General features: G+C 43.1%; 1 protein-coding gene across 6 annotated transcripts in view; it reads right to left on the bottom strand.

Annotated features, from left to right (window-relative positions):
* The window catches only part of AGAP1 (ArfGAP with GTPase domain, ankyrin repeat and PH domain 1), a 398,119-nt gene that overhangs the window by 122,526 nt on the left and 259,359 nt on the right, over positions 1–16,234 (bottom strand). The gene's annotated exons all lie outside the window — the stretch shown is intronic.

Below are 16,234 nucleotides of genomic sequence, written 5' to 3' on the forward strand. Positions count from 1 at the left end.
GGCCACAAAGGAAGATTGTGGCAGACTTGAAAATAAAACCCAGATCTCCTGACTCCCAGTTCTATCATTATGTCTTTTCCCAGAGCAGCCTTTGGGAAGACAGCAGAGCTTAGTGAACTACTTTGTGTTTATTAGAGTTGGCATAATTGTCCCTTCATCTCCTCCCCTTTCCCAAGACTGAGTCTCATCTTTAGTCTTTAACACAGATCCATCACCACAGCCTCTGTCCACCTGAGTCTTGAATGCACTTACTCAGTCTCAAGAACTTCTGTTTGGCAATCTCTACTTTGTAGACATGAAACACACGCAGAAAAACTAATTCGCTCAATTATGCAAAGCCTAAAGGTGGATTTTGGAACCATGTTGGGACCTCTCAGGGCAATGCTTTAGCTACTGGCGCATAATTCTTCTCTAATCATCTTCCCTGGGCAGACCTTTTTTACCAAAGAATTCCATAATCAAAGCATCACCTGCTAAACTGTTGAAAAAATTTATGCCTCCAACAACTGCTCCTCTTCAGGACATTGTGCGCTTGACCCCATCAACTGAGAGCAATTTGCTAATGCTGGTATTTTAGCACCTTCTAGACACCTTCCAAAGAAACGTTCAGCAAAGAAATCACGCCTACAGAAATGAAGGTACAAAGCAGAGGACCAAATTATAGCTCAGGACCTTAAAGCTGCAATAGAAAATGGAAAAGCTAGGTGACAGTACATATTTTGAGGCCTCTTATAAGAAATACCTCCTTCCAAATGAACTTCCGTGATGCTGCTGATGCTTCCTTTGAAAAAAAACAGCAGGGTTTTCCTCTGGTTTCCACAATCCAGAAAAACCATGAACGCTAATAAATTACTGGAATGATAACGCCAAATTAAAGGGAGCGGCTGACACGAATGACAGAGTTTGAAAGCAAATAGACTTTAGAAACTTGAGATTTACACAAACGTGAACAACATGCTGTTCAAGAAGAAGTGCCAATCCCTGCTCCTGGGGCAGAACAACCTGATGTAGTAGCAGAGGCTGGGGAACAGTTGGTTGAGTAGCAGTAGCACCTTTTTTTTTTTTTCTCACATCTTTAGATGATTACTGGTCAATGGCTTTGGAAACAACTTATTTTTTCACAAGCTTCTACCCTGCTGGACTCAAGCAATGCCCCAAAAGTGCACTTTTAGCCTGTAGTTATCTTTCACACTGTGCCTAGTAAAATGGGAAGCTACACGTGACAAAATCCTGCAAACGCATCTTTGTACCCAGGACCATGAAGGAGGAAATTGGCACGTGAAAGCTGAGATGGAGCGTTTCCCAGCTTTCATGGGAAAAATTACTGGACATCTTTGCCTGGATGACACATCCCCACGACTCGGTGCTGGGTGGCTGAGCTGCCGCGAGCAGCAATATTTGCATGTTGACATCTTCCGCTCAGTTCACAGATGCTGGAACAGAACTGCCCAGTCACTTTGTAACCGGGACGCAAAAGTAAAACCTTAAAAAGATCATTTTAACAAGACTTCTACATCATCATATCAGCACCAAAAGCTTTACTTCCACTTTAATGTCATCTTTGGAAACTCCACACCCCACGTTATGACATCAACCTGTTGAGGAAGTGATGACTTCTGCAAACCACATAAGTTTTCTTTTCCTTTACTTTTCTGAAAGTTATGGGCTGGTGGCAACAAACAGGTGCCAGGTTCCACCACGTAATACTTCACTGATCAGTGACACAACTCAGCTCTGTCTTTTCCACTGCCGCACTCTGATAACCCTGCAACCCTTCTGGTAACATTTATTCAAGGTGAAATTCCTCATTCACGTGCTGTAAGATTTTCATGATACATCAGACAATGCAAACCAGAACCCGTGAGCAGATATCAGAAAGGCTGGACTACAGAAAGCAGAGCGTGCTCTTTCTTCTCTCCCTCCTGAACGTGTTCAGCTCTGGCACAAACTTGTTACTTACAACCTTATTTAAAAATCATTATTTCCCAAACCACTGCTCATTTTTCCACTTCTCAGTCTAATCGCAGCATGCCCAGGATGTGTATTCCAACCCCTAGTAGGCACTGATGCTGTCACACCAAAACAAGGACTACTGGAAGTCAGCTGCTGCTCTTGCGCGCTTTGTGTGCTGCACCAAGCTTCTACAAAACACTCCTATGTATTTTTCCCCATCTTTAACAGCCAAACCCCAATCCACAGAATCACTAGGTTGGAAAGGACCCACTGGATCAGAGTCCAACCATTCCTATCAGTCACTAAACCATGCCCCTCAGCACCTCATCCACCTGTCCCTTAAACCCCCCCAGGGAAGGTGAATCAACCCCCTCCCTGGGCAGCCTCTGCCAGTGCCCAATGACCTTTTCCATGAAAAATTTTTCCCTGATGTCCACCCTGAACCTCCCTTGGCAGAGCCTGAGGCCATTCCCTCTTGTCCTCTCCCCTGTCACTTGGGAGAAGAGGCCAGCTCCCTCCTCTCCACAACCTCCTTTCAGGGAGTTGTAGAGAGCAATGAGGTCTCCCCTCAGCCTCCTCTTCTCCAGGCTAAACACCCCCAGCTCTCTCAGCCACTCCTCGTAAGACCTCCACAAAGCAACTGTCCTTTATTTTTGCTCAAGGATAAAGCCTCAATAGCAGAAATCATCTCAGTCTCTCAGCGGACAAGGAAAAGACAGTTAAAAAGAGGAGGCCAGCAACTCCCATTGGAAAGCAAACTCTGTATATTGGGTTAGGGACTTGAAGCCTTTCCCTCAAGCTCTTGCAAGCAACGCTTGATGCACTCTGCATCTGTCGTTGCCCCAACCTGTACATAGATACACACACATATGTGCATCTATCTATTCGCAGACAGATAGATATACATCACCACATTAAGACGAAATCCACAGTCAGCTACCTGGCCCATCCTGGAGCTGTGAAAAAGTGCCTCTTCAAATACATCGTCCATGCATCAGCTGGTTACTTAAGTTGATTAGCAGGGGGCAGTTAAATTACTATGCTAATCCATGTATTTTCAGCAGTGCTTCCTTGATATGGATATGTGTATATGCTTTCTGGGAAGCCTTGATTAGTTCAAGCTTCAATGTGTCAAAGGCTCCGGATTCTTTCCAAAGAATAATTTTAGCCATACTCACAACCCTAAAGTGTGGGAGCTGATTTGAAAAGGTACTTACCCCTACCATATGCTATTTTTCTTTAAACAATTTGCATTTCAAAGCGTATATGGCATTTATATTTGAATGAATATCAGTATGTTGCCAGAACTGGTCTCAAATGAGCAAAAAAAAAGATGCTGGTCTGCTATTGAACAAAAATGTTTTCATCTACCAAAGGAGCATCAAAGGAAGAGCTCCTCTTTCTAGCTCGAGACAGCTTTATTAAAACTATCTTTTCTGACATTATAAAATACCCTGTTATGATCGCGCTTACAAAACGTTCAAACAATTAAGCTGTACAAAACCCATCCCAATTAAGAGTCAAGGTAATTTCCAGGTTCGGTCAACGCTCAGCAGAAGAGCCTCTAAGAAAAGGGAGCGTGTTCATACAAAATCCCATCTATATACCCATCTCTTTGGCATAAACAGCTGCCAACAGCAAAGAGCAAGTAAAGTCAAGAGACTCAGCATAAGTGGAATTAAGCAGAGGAGCGCATGCCTGTGTGTATATGTACATATTGAGAGGCTGATGGAAACAAACACACTGGGGGCTGAACAGCTCTCAGTTTTCTATGCACAGAGGGACTCACTTTGGCTCTTCACACGCAGTTGTTTCCGATTTACAGACTGCAAGTGCAGTGTCAGATGACAGTACTTAGAAACGTTATAAAAGCAACAGAGATTTACATACAAGGGCCGTACAAGATACTACGAGTGCATCTAGTCAGTAAAACCTAAAAGATAAAGACACCGTGTATTACAAAAATACTAATAAAATATAAAATAAATAAGGTTTAACATAAATGTTATCTCACGTATAGGAATTAACCTGCCCAACTGAAAAATAAACCATTCAGGGTTCTTCATGGAATCATAGAATCACCAGGTTGGAAGAGACCCACAGGATCATCGAGTCCAACCACTCCTATCAGACACTTTTGTCACGCTGCTTTCGTTATGGAACGGTGAGGTGGACAGCATTTTAGTAATTCCTCTTTCAATGCGTTTTGACTTAACAAAAACAATATAGTGAATCGTCTCTGGGCAGCACAGGTTATTTTAACAGGCATCACTTTAAAATAAGCCTTCACCAATGATGCCACCCACTAATTACAAATGCAGAAGGAATATAATTCATAGCCATACAATAAAAAGTGAGCTACAAGTGACTGAAACACATGCAGGTGGCCTCCGTTCCCTGCTGCAGACACATATGTGGTTTCTACCAAACAAATCGGTTACAAGAAGTTATATTCTGGAGTGCAACTAATATACTCTAGAATTTATGAGAGGAGTAGACATTGCAAGAGTCATGAGGCAGAACTATATTTCTCCATGAACCAGCAGCGTAGGAGACCCGCAGTGAGCGGCCGCACAGAAGCACAGAGAGACTGAACCAGATGAACTACAGCCTACTGCCAGGCTCTCACCACGACTATGTTTTATTTGTGTAACACTCTTCATGTTCACGATGAGTTTCTCTTCCAAAAAAAGAAACAAACCTCTTAAGGCCAGAGGGCTTGCTCACCAGCTGTTAGAACTAATGAAAAATACATTAGAGTTATGGGTCAGGAAATCCTGACTCTTGATATCAGAGGGTTAATTGTTTCAAATCGTGTTGGGTCAATTTATGTTGCAGGAGCGCTGCCTATTCTTGAAATGCCCTCTAATTCAGCAAAAAGGCACTGTCAAGTAGGTTAGATTGGCTGTTGGTTGCCCGTTCAAAACCCATATCCAATACTGCACCCTAAAGGTTCCTCAGGCATTAGGGTGCAAAAGGAAAGCCAAAGAAGCCTCTTTCCTAGTTGCAAACAGATGAAAAGCATTCATAGAATCACTGAACGGTTTGGATCATAGGAGATCTTAAAGCCCATCCAGTTCCACCCCTGCCATGGGCAGGGACATCTCCCACTGGATCAGGGGCTCCAAGCCCCATCCAACCTGGCCTTGAACCCCTCCAGGGATGGGGCAGCCGCCACTGCTCTGGGCAACCTGGGCCAGGGCCTCCCCACCCTCACAGGTAAACATTTCTTCCTAATGTCTAATCTAAATCTTCCCACTTCCAATTTATAGCCAACCCCGCTCATCCTGTCACTCCAGGCCCTTGTAAAACGTTGCTCCTCAGCTTTCTTGTAGCCCCCTCCAGGTACTGGAAGGTTCTTATATGGTCTCCCTGAAGCCTTCTCTTCTCCAGGCTGAACAACCCCAACTCTCTCAGCCTGTCCTCATAGCAGAGGTGCTCCAGACCTCTGACCATTTTCGTGGCCCTTTCTTCAGTTCTGCATTACATTAATGAATTAATTCCCAGAGCTATGCATAAATCTTCCCAAGGGACAAACCTTTCCTGAGAAGTGAGTGACTATCCAAGCCATATAAACATCAGGACAACCCCTGCTTTAGCTGAGAAAAAATTGTCGATAGCTCTTTTGGGTTCCATCTAGTTGCTGCCTCAGCTCCCAGAATTCATCTTTTACAGATGCATCCCCACTCTCTTATAAACCCTGGAGATCATGCCCTGCACTGGAATCTGGGAAAACTGCCACTCCCTGCCTCTCCAGTTGAGTGGAGCAAGTCCACATTGGAAAGGAAGACATTGCCCAGGAGTAAGAACACTATCTGGCTGCATTCTCAGGAGGATCAGCTGTGGGACCAGGGCTGGAGAACTCCAACTTCCACAAGCAGGTCCTTGAGTGGGGTTATTCATGGGGAAAAATCTATGGAACTATTGCTATGGATTCTGTTTGGATCTGAGAGCAGTGTGCACACAACATGTTATAGAATCATAGAATGTCTTGAGAAGGGACCTACAAGGTTCATGGAGTCCAACTCCTGTCCTGCACAGGACAACTCCAACGTTCACACTGTGGGTCTGAGGGCACTGTTCGAATTCTTCTTGCATATTGTCAGGCTTGGCACTGCCACTGCTTCCCTGGGAGCTGTTCCAGCGCTCCACCATCACCTTCTGGGGGAAGAACGTTTTCCTGATATCCAGACTAACCCTCTCCTGATGCACCATTTCCGCCTTGGGTCTGTCTCTCCCTCAGCACACTGACCATTCATTTCAATACCACAGCTGACAACTTGCTTGTGGCTTTTCCTTATTTTTAAGACTTTTTTTTTTTTTTTCAAAAGCATTTATTATTTAGTCAACAAATTTCCTGAGAATAAGGAGCTATTAATCGACGAAGACCTTCCATCTCGCTGCCTGGCAGGGTAGCCTCTGCAAACCGGGCTTGATTAGCAGCATACAAACCGAGAAGGGTCAATACTAATGAACAAACAAGGCGATGCCAAGAAATATCCTGGCAGTGAAGGACATGGCGCTGGGAGTATAACGAGAAAAGCTATTATTCTTGGAGCATGCCAAACCAACACAGCAAGTGTGGAGGAAAATTAAGTCATCAGAGGAGACATCTCTTCTAAAAGGAAGTTAAACCCAAGATCTTCACCACGGGCTTCTGCTCAAGATCCACAGTATTCATTCTGCTGGGATCAAAGTCTGCTTGCCTTTCTCAGTACGCATATTACTATTTTTTCAGTAGTTTTGACAAATAAAAGCAATAAATAAGGCACACTTTGCTTTCTGGACAAGCCCTGCTTGGGGTTGTCCGTTTGTTAAGAAAACGCAACCTGGACCCAGCAGTGACTCATATTAACAGCAAATGCTCTACTTTGTATTGCTGTTATTTGGTTGTAAATCCTGTTAACGATTCTGGTTTTGACTTAGCAAAAAATAACAGTGCAAAATCAACTAATTCAGGGGTATCGCGCTGCTCGTGTGTAAAGTGAACTATGTATAAAATGCTTCCCAATCCTTTGACTGCCTGTGGAAGTTACTAACAGTGAAATCAGAGGTGTGTGTTGGGGAGTGTCCTACCTGTGTGCTGGAGCTACATCAAAACCAGGTGAGATGAACTGAACTAACTCTGGGAGCCTTCCACCAGCCTACAAACCTCCCCAAACCCTGTGAGTGGCAACCAGAGCACCTCCAGGATGGGAAGGGATGATTTGATAGGAATGGTTGGACTCGATGATCCAGTGGGTCTTTTACAACCTGGTGATTCTATGATTCTGCTGGTGCTCAAATATCCTTGAGCGGCAACCAGAGCATCTTCAGGATGGGGAGGGATGACTGCTGGTACTCAAATATCCTTGGGCGGCAACCAGAGAATCTTCAGGATGGGGAGGGATGACTGTTGGTATTCAAATATCCTTCCAACTTAAGAAAACGGAACAAACAAACTTTATTTTTGAAAAAGAGACAATAGATAAGAACGGGAGATGACTTTTTTTTTTAATAGCTGTTGCCACTGTAACAGCAGCTAAGCGAATGCATGTCTGCAGTGTGAGCAGTTTTGATAAACAGCCTCTGCGGGCCACACAACGGGGATAATGTATCCTTAAGTACTGCCAATGAGCTGCCATTCTGCACAGCCAATTACTTCTGTGCGTCTGTCACTCAAAGGAAAAATGACTGAGCCCATTAGATCAAACCTTTGTCACTGTTCCTAATGCACTCTTAGGCCTCATTAATCTGAGGGAGCAGCAACACAGCCGCCGGTGCCTCATTGCCTCCCCCACAACAGGCCCACGTGAATCTTCTCATCTCTCCCCCAAGTGCACCACGTTAATCAAGCTCTCCTTATTACCCCGGTCCCTGTCACGGCGGAGAGCGCTCTCTCTCTTAAATGCTCTCATTATGGTCCATCTTTAGAGCCGGCTGAGTGGAAAAAAAAAAAGAGAGAGCCAGAGAGAAAGAGAAGAGGAAAAAGCAAGTCCGATCACATTAATATTCATGACAATAATTAGTATTCTAGGTCACTGAATATTCATGCTATTAGTTTGGTTTTTTATGGGTTTGCTGGATGTCCTGATTGCTGGAGTGTGGAGGAAAACAGCATGGTTGGGACTTTAGATGTCAACGGCAGTTCAATACTCAAAACACATTTGTGCATTTTTTTTCCCTTTTGGTAAATCAGCTTCAACCCTCCTGATGGCTTTAATATTTTAAAATCACTGGGGGAAAAAGAACGAGCAATTCTGCAAAGGTCTTAACATCCAACTGGTTCATATTACAACGTGTAACCATCAAAACTCGGTGAGATTGCATCGGGTAGACAAGACAGATCTGTGATTTTATGCAGGATACGGCGCAATGGAGGCATGAAAATCGACCAGGGCGAAACAGGCACGGGATGAGCAGCAACGACTGCATCTTGTCCGGCATCCACAGTCATCTGCCTGAAGCGTCACGGCATATTTCTATCTTTTATCTACCTAATCGTCATCAGAGATGGGCACCATTTGCCCACCGTAAGAAAGAATTATAAGACAGTTCATTGTTTTCTTTCTTTCCTCAAAAGAGAGAGAAAATTGAAGCCATCTAATCTTTTTCCTATATGTAAACAATGCAGCGTTTTCACCAAATATTTATTTCATTAATACTAATGTTTGCCCTGCTCCTTTTCTGCCCAATATTAGGGCACTAATACTTGAAGTTTGTTTCTCTCTATTCAAGAAAGGGTGATTCCTGGTCCAAAGGACCTGGAGAAGATGACCTTGAGGGATCCCCCTTTGCTGGGATAAAAAGATAATCTCCCATGCACTTAAAATTGGGCTTTTTTTCCCTTTGAAATGGGCAAACTGACAACTCATCCCTTTGTTTGCTATAGCTGTGTGTGACTGAACTAACATTAAACCAGACCGAATGGAAAATTGACTCGAGTGATTAATGATAAAAGTAAGTTCCAAACTTGCATTTGTGATCTGGGGGAGGAACAGTAAAACTCACACTCAAGGTTTGCCCAGGACAGTGGTGGAGTCTCCTTCCATGGAGGTGTCCAAAAAACATGTAGGTGTGGCACTTCGGGACATGGTTTAGTAGGCACAGCGGTGTCGGGTTGATGGTTGGACTGGATGATTTTAGAGGTTTTTTCCAACCTTAATGATTTTATCATTCTATAAGTTGAAGGGTGGAAAATGACTCGCATTGAGTCAAGTCACCTCATGTACTACACTAGATTACAAAACCAGTAGCAAACAAATACCAACCACCAACCATGTACCTCATGCGAACTCCACCAGATAAAATTTGGCACTGCCAAGTCAGACGCAACACGTTGCTCCAGTACACAACCCCAGTCACCCACAGTTAAGGAGTTCAGAGCAGAATCACCTATTTAAGTCTTGGTTCTGCACTTATTTGCAAAAGCATCCAATATCTACAAGATTAGAACAATTGCTTACGCTAGTGAGTTCTTGGCATGATGCATGTTTTTGCTCATCGCCAACCTCATCGTAACATCTGGATCCTTACAGTAACTTCCAGTCATGAAGGATTATTACAAAGACTTATAAAAATACTGACAAATTCAGTCTACTTTGGATTGAGACCTGAATTCACATCACATCATAACACAGGAGTGATCCTACCCATGGTTTTACATCATGCTTCACCTCGTGCATATGGCACACAACGCTTCAGAGGGCACTGGTTCTCTCTGGACTCAGCAGCTATTAATTCAGATATTGTGGGAAACGGCTGCCAAACACGACAGGTAGGGCTGTAGATGTGAGGCAGGCTTAAGAGGGGAAAAAATGCAATGGTTAAAGAATGGAATCATTAGCCTGGTATTAGAATCTAAAGACACCATGTCAGAAATGTTACTTTGAAGCGTATCGGTCTAATTGAAACACCAGTCCTCTACCTTTTCAAAAGCAAAATCTGGAAGGCAGTCCATTCCAGCCTCAGCCTGATTCCAAGCACTTCAGTGTAAAGTAAGGTTACTTAATGACCACTGCGTTGATTTGATAGATGATCACAATTAGTAACAGATAGAAAACTCACATTCATAACAATGTGAAGATGCCATTCTTGTAACATGTCTGAAGTGTCGCATGCAGTTAGCAGATAACAACCTTTAGAGTACTTAACGATGACTATGTAGCTAACACATTGTAGGATACTTCACATACTGTACATCCACTATTGTAAGTAAATTTAATAGCACCAAATTATTGAAATGAAGTGTTAATCAGGAAAAAATTTATCTCTACACCACAGGCTATTTTTGGATGTGAACTTTCTACATCAGTAGCTCTTGATGGAGCTCAGGCTTTGTGTTGTTTGTAGAGGAGAAGTAATAAATGACTCTTGGGAGAGATTTCAGGAATGAGTTCACCTTCGGGTCACCAGCTCAACTCCAACCCAGCTTGGGAATATCTGAAACCCAGATCCACTCCTGCTCCACATTCAGCTTCTAAAAGGCAGAGAGATTTGGCCACCGGCTGACTTATAGGAGTGCTGGCCCGTACGACATCGCTGCGATATGCTACCAACTAACAGGTGAAGTTAGTTGGACTCAGCAAGTCCAGAAGCAACCCTCTTCTGAAGCACTTCCAACCGAGACGCATCAACAGAACAACATTCACTGCCATGCAAACTTAATTTAAATTTCAGTTGCTTAAGTATCATTCAACAACTTTGATTTAAGACATCCCAAAAGTAACAGAGCTTCAAATTAATGGGACAAATTTCCATTTCCCTCCACTCAGAGATTCCTACAAAACTAGCATACAAGCACCTGTCATAAAGCCACGATTAAAAACCTGTTATTTAAAGCCTACTTAAAACAAAACTAAAACATCCCTCACCTTTCTGTATTGCCTGGGTGAAGCGGTCACTCAGCCCCCCAGTACGTACAGGATAAACCCCAAGCTGTACCTCCAGGAACCCAAGAAAGCCCAGAGACTGGTTTTCAAACTTTAAGGTGGCCAAACTTTGAGGGAGAGATAAATCAAGCTTTTAGCAACAGCAAACCCAGCCTCAGCGTCTACTGATTTGTCTGGTTTCTGACAGAGTATGGAAAACACTCGTTTTCCCCACTGCTGTTTCACTTCCAGTTTGGTTCCTGTCCTACCATGACTACGCACATCAAGGGAAAAGCTTTTCCCAGCTCTAGTACCAGTATGGAAATCCAGCAGCAGAGTCATCTTTGTTTCTTTTCTTTGTAAATTCTCACATAGATCTTTATTTTTTACATCTCTAAAACAGAAACTCTCAGAAGGACTTGGCTTTTTTTTTTTTTTTAAGATGATTATGTCCTAGAGATATCTGCTTCCAGATGTTTGGGATGTAAACACATTTAGAGATCAGGATTGCTGTCACAGAGATGATTATCTGTCTGTATTTATCAAACTGTCTTTAAAACCAGAAAAATGCTCTTGTTCAGACAAGAAGTGCTACAAAGCGTGACTAAATTTGATGTACTAGGAACGACACGCTTTTAAACTTCTCCTTTTGCATGTGATATCTGTGTCAACTGGATCTAACAGATAAAACCATCTTGTAAATCGTATTACCAAGAACTGAGCATTCCCCTCTTGAATTCATCTCCCCAGTTACCCTAATTCCTTCTAGTCCTCTTGGAACAACACTATGGGAAGCACCTTGGGGAAGATCTTCACCATGCTTAAACGTGCTGGAGAAAGAATCATAGAATCGTAGAATCACCAGGTTGGAAAAGACCCACCGGATCATCAAGTCCAACTATTCCTACCAAATACTAAACCATGCCCCTCAGCGCCTCGTCCACCCGAGTGAAGGTGTTTGAGGGAAGGGATTCTTAGGTTGGGGATTGGACCAGATGATCTTTAAAGGTCCCTACCAACCAAAACTATGCTATAATTCTATGATTCCATAGGTCCAGGGAGGCAATAAAAGGAAGAGCTCCAGGTCTCCTATTGCCTCACAGACTGTGGTAGGGCTTAGAAGAGAAGCTGAATGAACTTCTGAGCTTTCTCATGGATGAAGTGCTGTCTTCCACTTCTAGCAGCAAGAACTGCCTTGCACAGACACAAGGTACTGATGTGTCTGTTCCCCCTTTCGGAAGCCAGTGGGCTCCTGGTCTCTGATCTGAGCTATCCCAAGTCTGTCCATGTGCTATCTTAGGCTGAAGGGTGCCAGTCTCCAAGACAGCATCTCCACAGCATGTTTTTTATAACCCACTGGTCGATTGGCAAGAGGCTTTGTCTTTGCCTCCCTATCAGACCAGCTGATGCGATGGCATCTATCCAAAACGTAAGTAATTCCACTAAGAGACAGAGAAAAGTATCTGCCGAGCACTCATGAGGGAACGAATTTAAAACATGTCAGTTCTAGGCAATCAAACAGACATCGAATACATATATTTATTGGCAAAGTCAGCACTGAAACCCATAGTTAAGGGGCATCCTGTGAACAGCGTTTAATAACAAAGCACTAGTGACTCCAGATGCATAGCGCTACTTGGCAACAAAAATGCACTGACTCTTGTTTTCATTTTTGAATGAAAATAAGTTCAGACATTCCTAGGAACACAAATTAGTGGAAAATAGGTAATCTCAGCTGAGAAATGCTTTTATTTGGCTTGTGCTATCACTATGTGAAAGCAAAGACCAGTAATGCTATTTCCAGGGTCAATCTTAAATGTGACATTTTAATTGACTAGTGGTATTCTTTTAATATCTTAGCTTTTTCACTAAACTGTACTCAACAACATAATGGCAGAAGGAAAATTAGTCTTCTACTGACAAACAATTAAATGAAATACAGTCCTTGCATCTCAGCACAAAGAACATTTCTCCAGGTACCAAGACTGCACTGGCAAGAAACATAGAAGAATAGAAAAAATGCATTTTGAGGAAGAAGTAACACTTGAAGCAGTAAGAATATAATGTATTTGCATGCCTAAAAATGAAAATAACAAGTGCTGATTCTTTCTGTGCTTGGACTAAACCTCCGTAGAGCAGGTCTGCGTACAGAAGCCGCGCAACAAAGAAGCAGTAACAGAGCATTTCAGCCCTGCGATCAATTTTAAAGCATCACTCAAGATGAAGACAACATTTTGCCAGCACTAACAACTGAGAAAAAGCTCTGAGGCAGCACCACAGACCGCAAGGGGTAATTTGCAATGGTTTTTTAGTTGAATGACAGGCAACTGCAGAGATACTGAAGTCCTCCTGGCGATACAGAAGCAGGGCGCTGAGTACCTACAGGTCTCCCCCCAAACAGAAACTGGGACCCTCTGCATAAAACCCACTGTGACTCTGCTTGACCACATGAAAGTTCAGACTAACAAGCCAGGCACGGCTTGTGACGGGGTCTTTTCTACACTACTAATACTCCTCATATATTTTAAAATCACTCTCAGCAATGCAGCTCTTCAGTCTTCCCTGAACACGAGGGTACTGAGAGTGACACAACACTGAGCTGCCGACACTGAATTCCCAGATCCAGTCTCTGCTACTACAATTTTTTTTCCTATTTTTTTTAATGTAATACTTCACTGATTAGAAGTTCCTTCTTCTGTTTGATTTTAACTGATTAAGCACTGCGTGGATCAATCAGCTTTCTAAAAAGCCCCTCTGTCCTGCTGGTCATTCTGTCCAGGAATGCAATAACCAGACAGACCTCAAAAGTGGCCTTTAAGTAAGATTCAATGAGGCAGCTTCTTCAGAAGAAACCAATTCTGTGAAGAAAAAACCCGAAAGAGGAGACACCATGACCATGCTGGGCTGACGATTGGGCTTGATGATCTCAGAGGTCTTTGCCAACCTTAATGATTCTATGATTCTATAATGTGCTGAATGTACCGACCTGAATTTCAGAAGCAATGATTGCAAGGGAAAAGACTAAAGTGGGTCTGAGAATAAGCATGTGTATTCAGTGGAACTAATGAAATACAACATTACAGAGTTGTGTGATTCTTCACTGATGCTCCTCTCACAGCGAAACCTTAGACGTCCTCCTTCGATGTCCTCCAACACCCAAAGTGGGCATGAGAAAGCAGGCAGTGAGGTATGAACAAGCTGTCTGGCTGCCACACAGAGTAAAAAGCTGTTCAGTCCAGCCTGTCTTCACCTGCTCCCCCCAGCAAGTTATAAAGATGCTTCAACACTGTGATGCTTCCAGCCAGCTACAGGAATAACATAATTAAGACGTCAATCCTTGCTTTATCTTTGGAAAGAGAACCACACAAAGATAATCAGGTGAAGAACTTGCTTAAAGTTGAAGAAGGATCAGCATAGTGTCCCAGCTGCATGAAAGGGGAAAGGAAGGTATGCCAGGTGGTAATGATAGAGGAATCAGGTTTGACTTCCCTTGGACACAACTCTTATATTATATTACGACAGCATTATTCATTTTAAGATGTCACCACAGTAGATCAGGTCGCCCAGAGAAGTCATGGCTGCCCAATCCCTGGAGATGTTCACAGCCAGGTTGGACGGGGCTTTGAATGACCTGATCCCGTGGGAGGTGCCCCTGCCCATGGCTGGGGGGTTGGAACTGGATGGGCTCTAAGGTCCCTTCCGACCCAAACTGTTGTATGATCCTATGATTTCTTGAGCTGCGGTAACCAGACATCAACAGCAGAAAAGTCTTTTTGTATTTCTAAGCAACATGACAAAGCCTCCACGAGAGAGGACAGAAGCTCCAGCTATCCCCACCATGTTATTTGAAAAACACTATCTAAAAATGGAGCTGTTTTCCAGCATTTATGCTTTCTAGCATGAATAACTCTTCTTTTAAAGGTATGGCTGTGTGATAAGCTCACCAAGCTCACCAGGTTACACACACAGCGGCTACCAACAGTGCCAGAAAGGGCTGCCTACTGCACAGTTTCATGCACAGAAAGCATATGCTTCTGTGTGTGTGTCCCACTTTTCATGTACAAGCTGCTTCCCCCGACCTGAACATTCAAGCATATCCCAAAACACTAAATTCCATGCTATAAACCTCATATTCACATGTACCTCTGCATATGTTTTCAGAAACTTACTTCTCTGGAGCAATCAAGTTATTTTTGCCTGTGTTCAAATGTCTTAAAAGCAGAAATCTCTTATTTATGTGTCTTACAGCTGGTTTATTGACTCAGTCCAGCACTTTTCTTCTCTAAATTATGGAACATGTTGAAAAACAAAACCAGCACTGTCTCTGGCCATCTAAATTAAATAGCAAAACAGAAAACCCAGGCCAACCATGAATAATTTTCTCCTATGAACTCTTCCAGTGACAATGCCGGCTCTGTGCTTCTTGAGGGGTAGGTTACAACTTGAAAAACAGTCTGATGAAACCACAGCTTCAGATATTTCAGGTCCTCAGTCAATCTTACGTACCATGCCACACAAGATCCTCAAGGATGTCTGCTCACTGGCACCACTGGAAAGCCACAAGGTTTTGGTTTTTTTTTTTCCCCCCCCTTTCTAAACATTCATCTCAACAAGCAGCACACTGCAAAAGCACAGGGAATTGCATCTTGACTTGAAGCCCAAGACAACCTAACTATCCACAAAAAGACTCTTGAATAGCAGGGAGACTGAGGTCCTTCCAGTAGTTTCTCATCCTGCCTGCGCAGTGTGTACTGCACAGGGACAGACAGAAGTGTCTTTGAATGGTTTTGTCAGCACGTGCTGGAGGTGTCTACGCTAATCATAAATGCAAAAGGCAGGTGGAACTTTAGAGACATCAGCCCAAACACGCGGACAAAACTGTGATACCAACAGTAAACCATTATGAGTATTTTTCCAAGTTGTGTGTTTACAAGATGAATTGTCTTAAATGTTTTTCTTTACTGAATTTTTTTAAATGCACTTTGCTGGATGGACAAGTGCTTCAGTGAACAATAAACTTCTTTGTTTAGAGCTCACGAGGAGCTATGATCTACTTCCATAAGCAAACTAAAACAGGTTTCTACAGAATAATCTTGCTATTGAAAAGTCCACAATAACGCATCCTTCTAAAGGCAGTGGAAGGAAACGCTGTAGATCCTACCAGGAAGTCACAAAAAGCCCTTTAAAATGATACATCTCCTGTTTTTCCAAAGTATTAGACCTAACAGATTAGTGGTAAAGCAACATCAGTTCTTCACATATGCTAATTCTGAGAAACTATGTAGGGTTTTGGCAAGTACAAGGTAACAAATATAGGAAGACGGACGTTGAAGGTTACTCAGCAACTTAGAATCTCTCGTGGAGGGCATATCTGCAGTTAGGGCTCCAGAAGTTACACATCAGTGGTTACTTGGATTTGTAAGTTATTGATG

The sequence above is a fragment of the Phaenicophaeus curvirostris genome, chromosome 7 (genome assembly GCF_032191515.1).
Source record: "Phaenicophaeus curvirostris isolate KB17595 chromosome 7, BPBGC_Pcur_1.0, whole genome shotgun sequence".
Taxonomy (NCBI): domain Eukaryota; kingdom Metazoa; phylum Chordata; class Aves; order Cuculiformes; family Cuculidae; genus Phaenicophaeus; species Phaenicophaeus curvirostris.